This window comes from Hyperoodon ampullatus, assembly GCF_949752795.1.
Source record: "Hyperoodon ampullatus genome assembly, chromosome: 2".
In the NCBI taxonomy this organism is placed as follows: domain Eukaryota; kingdom Metazoa; phylum Chordata; class Mammalia; order Artiodactyla; family Ziphiidae; genus Hyperoodon; species Hyperoodon ampullatus.
The window spans coordinates 138,733,189-138,743,292 of record NC_136915.1 but is presented as its reverse complement, the minus strand read 5'-3'; positions in this window follow the sequence as shown (position 1 = coordinate 138,743,292).

Below are 10,104 nucleotides of genomic sequence, written 5' to 3'. Positions count from 1 at the left end.
TTGTATGTGAAAAATGAGAATAATTACAATGATTGAACTCATAAAGTGGATCGTAGAAAACATCTAGGTGCTACATGCAAAGAGCTTGTTTGACTACCAGGCAAATATATCCATTCTTTATTAACATGATGGTGATGATGTTGATGGTGATGATGATGATGATGAAGCTACCAGCAGGTGTCCTTATTAGGTTGGTAAGGATGGTGAATAAGCCACAAGATCATGTCTGTGAACATTTGCATTCTAAGGCTACACTGCCTTTGCCTTCCCAACTCCGGCTCCACTCCTCATCTGTTTAAACATCTCCCAAGATAGCTCAGGTCTTCTCCTCTGTGAAGCTATTCTGAACTACTCCTCTAGAATGAACTTAAAATACATTGCTTGTACTTATATTAATTGATATCAAGTAGAAACTTCTGCAGTGGAATCACTCATCCTCCGTCAACCTTATATGGACCTTTACCTCCAACACTGACACCTAGCAAATCCTTCCACTACATTATAAATTATTAACCATAAGGTTTAGCATGTTCTCTCTTCCAAGGTATTTAGAACTTTAAAGGAGAAAGAAGCCTGCCCAAGTGGACAAAGCTAACACTTATCAAGCATGAGCTCCCAACATTTGCACCAGACAATTTCACATCATCTCATTATAAACTGACAATAATCTTTGTGAGGTTGGGGTCCTAACCTTCTTTTTACTGTGGATCCCTTTGACAATATGGAGTAGCCCATTTAAATAGTCTTAAAATAACACTTTTAAATACATAAAATATAATACATAGAATCTCAAAAGAAACTAGTTATTATGTTTTAAATGCAGTCATTAGAATATTTTAAAAACCAAATTTGTGACATAGAAACGAATGGGTATTTAAACTCATTAAATAACAAGATATAACAGAGACTCTATTAACTACTATACTTAAAAATAGTGATGTTGGGGAGATGGGTTCACAACTCTGATACATGTGCACTGTAATTGAACAATTAAATAAATAGATGGTGGATGGTGGTAGCCACATTTCTCAATATTGAAGTATGAATTTACAGATAAACAAGAGGAGAAGGCTAAACTAATCTCAGAGTTAATGGATTATAGTTGCAGACATCAGTATACACTCAGCTCAATATAGATATAGATAGTTATATATAGAAATATTTACTGATATGTGTATATACATGGGTTAGTATACATATATATTTCTTTGTTCTCTCAGTTAAGAGAGCCTAATCAAATAATAGCCCATTAGCAACAGCACATCTAGAGCCCAGATCTTGGTTTCTATTACTACTCTCCAATAAAAGGAATCAGGGCTCCTCAGAGAAATGACTGATTCTAGGACTGGGGCAGGAAATACACAAAATGAGCCTGGAGCATCTTGTGGTACCAGAAAGTCAGGAAGTGTTAAACACACACACAAACATGCATGCTAAACACAGATACACAGACACACACAAACTCACACACCCCAAAGGGAGTATGTCAAAGGAGCATAGGCACCAAAAGCAAAAGCTCCCAATGGCCAAAGCTGGAACAATTCAAACAACAAAATAAAGTGGTATTGGATTATAACCCAAAGGATAAAATAGATATCCATGAGTCTATACTGATATAAATAAATATCAATAATTGAATAAATTAATGTTTAGGGGAAAATAGACAAATCTGTGTGGAAGAATTCCAAATACTTTATGTACATACTCTGTCCTCAAGGAGGTGGATCATAACTCTCCACTCTTTGGGTTTGTGCTTCACATAGTGACTTCCTTCCAACAAGTGTAGTGTGGAAGGGGTGGAGGAGTAACTTTACAGTGGAGAAATCTGAGACACTACCTCAGCCAGGTTATCAAGGTCAACATCAACAGGCAAATCACGTTGATAGCATGTACCCTTGATAAGATGTTATAAAAAAGGCACTTTTTCTGGTTGTCCTCCCAATAAACCATAATCCCAGTCTTACCATGAGAAAAGCATTGGACAGTTTACATTAGTGAGGTATGCTACAAAACAATTGATCACTGCTCCTCAAAACCGTCAAGGTTGGGGCTTCCCTGGTGGCACAGTGGTTGAGAGTCCGCCTGCCAATGCAGGGGACACAGGTTCGAGCCCTGGCCTGGGAAGATCCCACATGCCAGGGAGCAACTAAGCCCGTGAGCCACAAATACTGAGTCCATATGCTGCAACTACGGAGGCCCACGCGCCTACAGCCCGCGCTCCACAATGAGAGAGGCCACTGCAATGAGAGGCTGGCGCACTGCAACGAAGAGTAACCCCCGCTCTCCGCAACTAGAGAAAGCCCGCGCGTAGCAACGAACACCCAACACAGCCAAAAATAAATAAATTAAATAAATAAATTTTAAAAAGAAACTGTCAAGGTTATCAAAAACAAGAAAAGCCTGAGAAACTACCACAGCCCAGAGGAGCCTAAGGGGGCTTGATAACTAAATGTAATGTGGTGTCCTGGATGGAAGCCTGAAATGGAATTAAGGACACTAGGCAAAAGCCAAGGAAATCTGAATAAAGTACAGACTCTGGTTAATATTATTGTTTTAATATTGGCTCATTAATTGTAAAAAAGGTACCACACTAGTGTACGGTGTCAATAATCGAGGAAATTGGGAATGAGATATATAAGAACTCTGTATTATCCCCTTAATTTTTCTGTATATCTAAAACCATCCTAAAATAGATATAGTCTATTAGATAAAACAAAAAAGGTAATGATGATTTGATTGTAACATCAGACTAGTGATACTTTGAGATATCTATAAAAACTGCCTTAGGAAATTGTCTGTGGTATCTGCTGGGGATATAGTCACAGGTACTCCTAATAGTATTGTGGTTTGTTGTCTGCATTTAGATTTAAAGGACATGCTAAATACTAAATTGCAGCTAGAGGTTAGTGAAATTAAAGATGTAATATTCCCATCCAGATTCCACATACACTTTGATACATATTAAGAATCCCCTGCTCTTTGGTGAGGTCTAATTTTATGAAAGTGAAACTCAGAGAGATGAATTAGGTTGTTCCAGCTTTTAAAAAGCCCACTTTCTAGGGTCAAGAATTCTTACTGAGCCTTGTTGAAACTGTTTGCTACACTACCTCCTAATTTTGGAACTGCTAAACAGAGAGTTGGGAACTCTTCCTAGATTAAAAGTACTGCCTTGGCCTTGTGCAATTATACTGTTTAGGTTGCTGGACAAATCCAAGGATAAAACTGGCCTGGACCTAGTGATGGGCAATTCCAAAAGCAAGCTGAATGTGAGAAGTTCACTCACAGAGAACCCTAGTGTCAAAGAGCCTCTCTACTTGGGAATGGCTCAACACCGGGAAAATAAGCCCTGGTTCAGCTGTAAAGAGAGCACATCCTTGGCCTTTTTTCCCCCTTAAGTCCGGAAACTGATGATCTGGTCAGCTTAGGAGAGGGAGGCAGGGAAGGAGGGAGGGAGGAAAATGAGAGAGAGAGAGAAACCTGTTAATAGCTGGTGCCAATTTAAAGAGAGAAGGAAAGGGTTTATTATATACGTATATGCTAATATTATTCCTAAAGCCAATTCTGATAAATCCTTCGGGAAAGAAAGAGATGCAGCCACCTGTTAATGTGGCTTCAGCTTCTTTGTTTCCAAATGTTACAGCGGTCACCAGACCAGCCATTCCACTTGGGGCGGGGCCAGGGGGTTAGAGGGGGAACATCTGTCCACTAAGGACACTACTAAACAGCAACAAAATCTTGGGGCGACCCCTCTCTCTTTCCTCGAGTGCTTTCGCTAGCCGGTCCTACATCCCCACTCCTTTGGGAGTTTCCTGTTCCATTACGTAGGCAAGAGGGCGAGAGGTCCCAGCTTTCCTAATTGTGAGTGGTTTGGCTGGGTGTGTACGTGCGAGTAACTGTGTGTGTGTGTGTGTGTGTGTGTGTGTGTGTGTGTGTGTGTGTTGAGGGAAAGTGGAGCTTGCTACAGGGGCTTAGAAAAACTAGTCGCCAATTTAAAATATTTTCGGAGTGTTTGAATGATAGCTTCAAAGCTAATCCCACTCTCAAATTCAGCGAAATGAACAATACAGATGAGGAAGATGAAGAGGGTGGAAAACCCACACAGCGGAATGGAGCTGTCCATGCCGCGGGAGTGACAGGGGAGCGCTCAGAGGTAAGGCGCTCTGCAGAGAAAGTCACTCTGGCTCTTCTCTCTCGGTCCACCAGCCGGCGATGCTTCTTCTGTAAAAGCATTCCTAGAAAATAACCCTACAACCGGGAAGGGTAGCGATCTTTGAGCGCAGTTTCCAGGAGCCGGTCCCCGCAGCAGGGAGAGGCCCCTCTCCCCCCGCGGCTGGCGCGGAATGTGGCGATCCGGCCCGGCGCGGGGGATGACTTCCTGCGGCCGGAGCTCGGCGGCGGGAGCGGCGGGAGCAGCTGCTGCAGCTGGCAGGTGGGGTGGGGGGCCGGCCGAACTGACCAAGCACAGAGCCGGCGCGGCGGCACTGCGGCCCCGGGGCAGCCGGCGCGGGGACATGCGCTGATTCGATCCCTCCGGAGAAGGTAAGCAGCCCGGCTATTATTAGCCTCGGCCACACTGCGCGGTGCTTTCTGCTTGGTTAGTAATGGGGTTTGTAATACAGAGGGAAGAAGGGGAATATCCCTGCCGCCTTCTGCAATGGGAAAAGGAGCAGCAACTGGAATTGAAATATTAATCAGCCAAGTGCTTGAGATTATTGGAGGAGCGGTGTTACTGGGCAAACAAAGAAGGCGGTCAGCCTCTGTAATCTTAAGATAATCAACTATTGCTGTGCCACACTCGCTTCGATATTGAAGAGGATTCAGAATGTAAAATAATTTGAGTTGCACTTTTACGTTGCTACCTTCAACCTTCGCTTGGTTAATTTTTGGTTTGCGAGCAGCAGGTTCTTGTCAGCAGCCTGGAGAAGTAATCGGAAATCTTCCCTCTCCTTTTGCCTTCCTCAGTCTTCTCCCTTTCCAGTTATTAGCATGGGTCTGCACATTTCAACGTCAAACACCCACTTCAATACTGAACCTTTAGAAAGAATCTCAAATTAGAGGAGAAACTTACCTCCTGGAGTTCAGCTTGGGTTGAGCAGCACTTGTCCCCACTTCTCCCTTCATTTACCATCTTCTCTGGTCAATCATTGCATTGATTCCCCCACCCCCCACCCTGGGGATGCTGTGCTCATTAACAAGCCAGCTCTTGTCAGCTCCTGTCCACCACCTCTGTTCCGTGACTGATTTTTCAAGGACCCAGAAAGGGCATTGCCTTATACCATGTTTGGACTATTATCTGTGTCCTTCCCCAAAATGCATGGCATGAAAAATCCTTTACACCCAGTACCAACATGGTTTCAGATAACTCCCTTCATTGTAGTCACTGCAGCTACCAGATGGGTTTCGAGGACAGCAGAATCTGTTGGGGTGTGAGAAAGAGGGCTATACCTACATATTTTGCTCCACGTGCATAAGAATAGGTGGAAGTAGAAATGCAAATGTCAGTCTGTCCCGTTTTTCTTGAAGCTTTTTTAGTCCAGCTAGGTTGTGAGACACCTAGCTGGGTAGGGTATGGGGCAAGTCCTCCTGCAAGAGCAAGCAGTGTGTTTGTCCTAGGATTCCCCCAGTAACCTCAAAAGAGTTTCCAGAGAGGCTTTTCCCACAGGCAGTCAGAAAGCCAGGGGAGGTGGCCAAGGTAAACCTCAGGTTATTTGGGCATCCTCAAGTTAGTCTCCCCTTTTAGGGGTTCTGACCTAGGATTTCCCCACAAACGCTTTGCTGCTGAGCTCAAGTGCCCATTCTTGTTGCCCACCTAGGGATGTACAATTGAATGATATTCTGTGAAATGGTGAAGATTGCTATGGTGGGGATTACAAACGTGCCACTTCACCAACAGAGAACAGTTGCAATAAGCCAGACTGTGTGGTGTCTGTGTGCCAATATTCCATTTAAAAAGAGATTTGTTATCTTTAAATCTGAAATTAAAGAGACAGTTTGACTCAAAAGGCCATGGATTTTATTTTAACAAATTAAAATAGGAGATCAATGAAAAAGAGGTCCAGGGTTTATAGCTAACCTTCTTACCTTCTTTTTTAAATATTGCTTTAGAACAAGATACTGGTTCTGAAAAATCATGTTACTTCTATTATATATTGTTGTTGTTTTTCTGATTACAAATTCTCTATTTATAAATACACTTTGGAAAGATTTGAGTTGGTTTCTTTGTCTCTATCTTCAGTATATGAGGCAGAAGGAGTGGAGGGGGGTGGGCAAATCCCACTCCAAATGGCCCCCTCAGAGAACTGTTCCCCGGACCATGCAAACCTCTGGACCGATATTGTTTTGGCTGGTTGTTATTATTATCTTTAAATGTGGTTTGGGTTTGAAATATTAAATTTTCAATATTCTAAAATTTTGACTCAGGCACACCAACTAGAAGAGAGAACAAAGAACAAGAATAGCAAAACTATTTTCCACCTTTCTTACCTAATTGTAAAATATTTAATTATATGAATAATTATTCTGAATAATAAGTGAAAAACATATTAAAATAATAATTCGTTTTTTAGAAAGTAGCCCAAGGTTTATGAAATACAGGTTAGTGCAATTGATCTTAAGTACAGTAAAAATTTCTGTAATTTTGAAAGGTGTTTTTATGTTGAGTATTAGTACATGAAAATATGCTAATGATGGTTAGAAATTGAAATGTCTGTTACTTGGTTTCTGAAGAAACTGAGTTCTTTGGCAAGAAATGGGTCAGGATTAGGGGACTGGAGCCGCCAAAGCCGGCATCATACCTGCCAGTGATTGTATAGGTGAGATGAATGCATTAAGTTATGGATTAGGGTTGGAGAAGCCTTCTGGGGAAGAAAGAAAACAAGATAGAAAATAGAATTTGTTATTTTAGTGCAACTAAGATAATTAAATTTAAGGTATTTCTGAATTTGGACTTCGTTATATTTAAACAATTTCTGAGGAAAGTTTCTAAATTCAAAGCCCTAGGTAGAAATAGTTGTATGATTTCCTAACCGAAACTAATTTATGACTCTATTTCCTTTGTTAAAAACGTTTCCCAGAGAAAGGAAAAATTAATTGCCCCGTGTTAAGGAGGAGTAATACCAAATAGAAGGATGTATTCTATTAGTTGCTAAATGAACTGTAGGAACTTTTTTGTAGATATGACAAGATAGAATTGAAATCAATCTGTTGCTTTCCAATCACGTAAAAAAAAACACATTTAGTCTGGTGGGTGGTCAGTGTTATCAGTAATTTAAGACTTGAGTACCCACTTAGGATTCACAAAGTTGCCCTCTCTTTACAAAAGGCATTTTCTGGTGCTGCATTACTGCCATTAGCTACAATTGAAATAGACTTATCCTGAGATTTTGAAAACCAGAAAAAGAAATAGTAGGATTAATAAGGCTTTGCCTCCACTGAGAATGGGTAGAAAAAGTGCTATTTTGAAAGTTATCAATGGCCTCTTAATTGCCAGGTTTCTGCGCTGTTTCAACCTGCTCTTTATGTCTTTATTTTTAAGTTCTCTTCTAAGTTCTTTTTTAAAAATTTTACTGCTTAGTGTTTTATTCACTAAAATAGCATTTTAAATTGAAGTATAGTTGATGTGTAATATTATGTAAGTTACAGGTGTAAAATATAGTGACTCACAATTCTTAAAGGTTATACTCCATTTATAGTTATAAAATATTGGCTATATTTTCTGTGCTATGCAGTATATCCTTATAGCTCATTTTATAATAATAGTTTGTACCTCCTAGTCTCCTATCCCTATATTGTTCTTTTTTTAAAAATTAAATACTTGTGTTCAAAAGTATTATTAATAAGTAATACATAAAGAGATATCTCTTTATCTAGTTTCTCACTAATCCCCTTAAATTACCTCATGACCAGCCTAGAACAAGTGCTGTTTATTTCTAGTTTGTGCCTCATGATATCACGACTATATGTCTTCATTTGTTCCTTTCACTCACCCTGCTACACGTTGAAACCTTGCTCACAGCATACACTGCCTCTTCCATGAACCCTTCCCCATACCCACCTTCCTTCTCATTTCAGATGTGTTTCTCCCTTGTCTAAATGCCTGTGGCACTTTCTATTTTGGTCTATCCTTTAGTTTGAACATGATTTGCTGTTGTAAAATAACCCTAGGGAGCAGAGTCTTTGACTAACAACTTTTTCTTACCTGAAACTCATAATACAGTGCCTAGCTATGTATATGCAAAGTAGATGTTCAGCAATTTGATTTTAGTGAAGAAAGTAGCTATTATTTTCCAGGGGTGTATATCCACCTACTCTAATATCCAAGTTAGGCTCTAAATAGTGTGTGCAGGTACATTTTAGTTTAAAATCCCTATATAATAATATAGTGAAAGTACATTCAAACAGTTATATTCAACAAAAGTTATTGTGAGCTTACATGCCCTTAAGTGGATATTGGCTCATCCGTATCAAAAAGCATAGTAAGCATTACAAAAGAAAACTTTAAAGAAGACATTGTACCAGCTTTCAGTATGCTTTCATTCTACTGAAAACAAGTAAGCAGGGGAAGATGTCTTGCATAAATAAGTACTAGTCTTAAAGCGCTCTGCTAGGTACTTTCATCTGTGGTGTATAATTTCATCCTTCTACTATATGCTAATTTTACACTGAGACTCAGAGATCTTACCTAAATGGCAGAGATTCTTTCCACATTCACGTGCTGTTCTTTGAAGTGTTAACGAGTGAAGGAAAACTATAAAAACATAATCAGAGTAGTTTAAAATGGTTTTGTGGTCAGGCTTTCCAGTGCTTTTTAAACTTTTGGGTCTTAACATCCCCTTTAATAATTCAATAAAGGCTATGCGTCCACTCCCCAAGTACATACACAACACACACACATAGAATTTTGCCTGTAATTGCAGGTGTTCGCGGACCTAATAAAGCCCTCCTTTGCAAATGCTTTAAGGACATCTACGCTGGGCTCAGTTTTTCTTTTTGCTTGTTCTATGCTTAATATTTATTTTTGTACCTATTAAAATTAAACAAATTGTTATCTGTTATAGTTGAGATATAAACCTAAGCAGCTTCGTACTTTACAACTTTTCTTTTTGCATTTTTGTATTCTGTCCTTCTCTCTCACACAAACACACAGATTTATATAAATGAGATCAAATAATACTTTTCTGTGAAGAGAATGCTTAGAATTTATTCTTAACGATTTTTCTATATATCACACGTCAGTGTTAGCTGTAGTCATCATGTTGTACATTATGTCCATAGTATGTATTTATCTTACAATTGGAAGCTTGTACCTTTGACCATCTTCCTCCAATTTCCCCTCCCCTGACCCTCTGTCTCCTGTAACCACAGGTCTGATCTCTTTTTCTATGATTGTTTTCTTTTTTTTTAGGTTCCACATATAAGTGAGATCATATAGTGTTTGCCTTTCTTTCTCTGACTTATTTAACTTAGCATAAAGCCTTCAAGGTCCATTTCTGTTGTCTCAAATGGTAGCATTCCTTTGTTTTCTTACAGATGAATAATATTTCAGTGTGTGTGTGTGTGTATATACATATAATACGTATATATCTATAAATATATAAAACAACCTCTTTACCCATTTGTCCATCAATGGGCACTTAGATTGTTTCCATGTCTTGGCTATTATAAATAATGCTGCTATGAACATGGGGGTGCAGATATCTTTTTGAGTTAGTGTTTTCATTTTCTTTGGATATATTCCCAGAAGTGGAGTTGCTAGATATATGTAGTTCTAGTCTTAATTTTTGAGGATCCTCCATACTGTTTTCCATACTGGCTTTACCAATTTACAATCCCACCAACAGCACAAGGCTTCCCTTTTCTCCACATCCTCACGAGCATTTGTTATCTCTTGACATTTTTGAGGATGACTGTTCTAACAGGTGTGAGGTAATATCCCAATGTGGTTTTAATGTGCATTTCCCTAATGACTAGTGGTATTGAGCATCTTTTCATGTACCTGTTGGCTTTTCGTGTGTCTTCTTTGGAGGAATGTCTATTCGGGTCCTTTGCTCATTTTTTTAATTGGGTAATTTATTTTTTTTTGCTATTGATTTGTATGAATTTTTA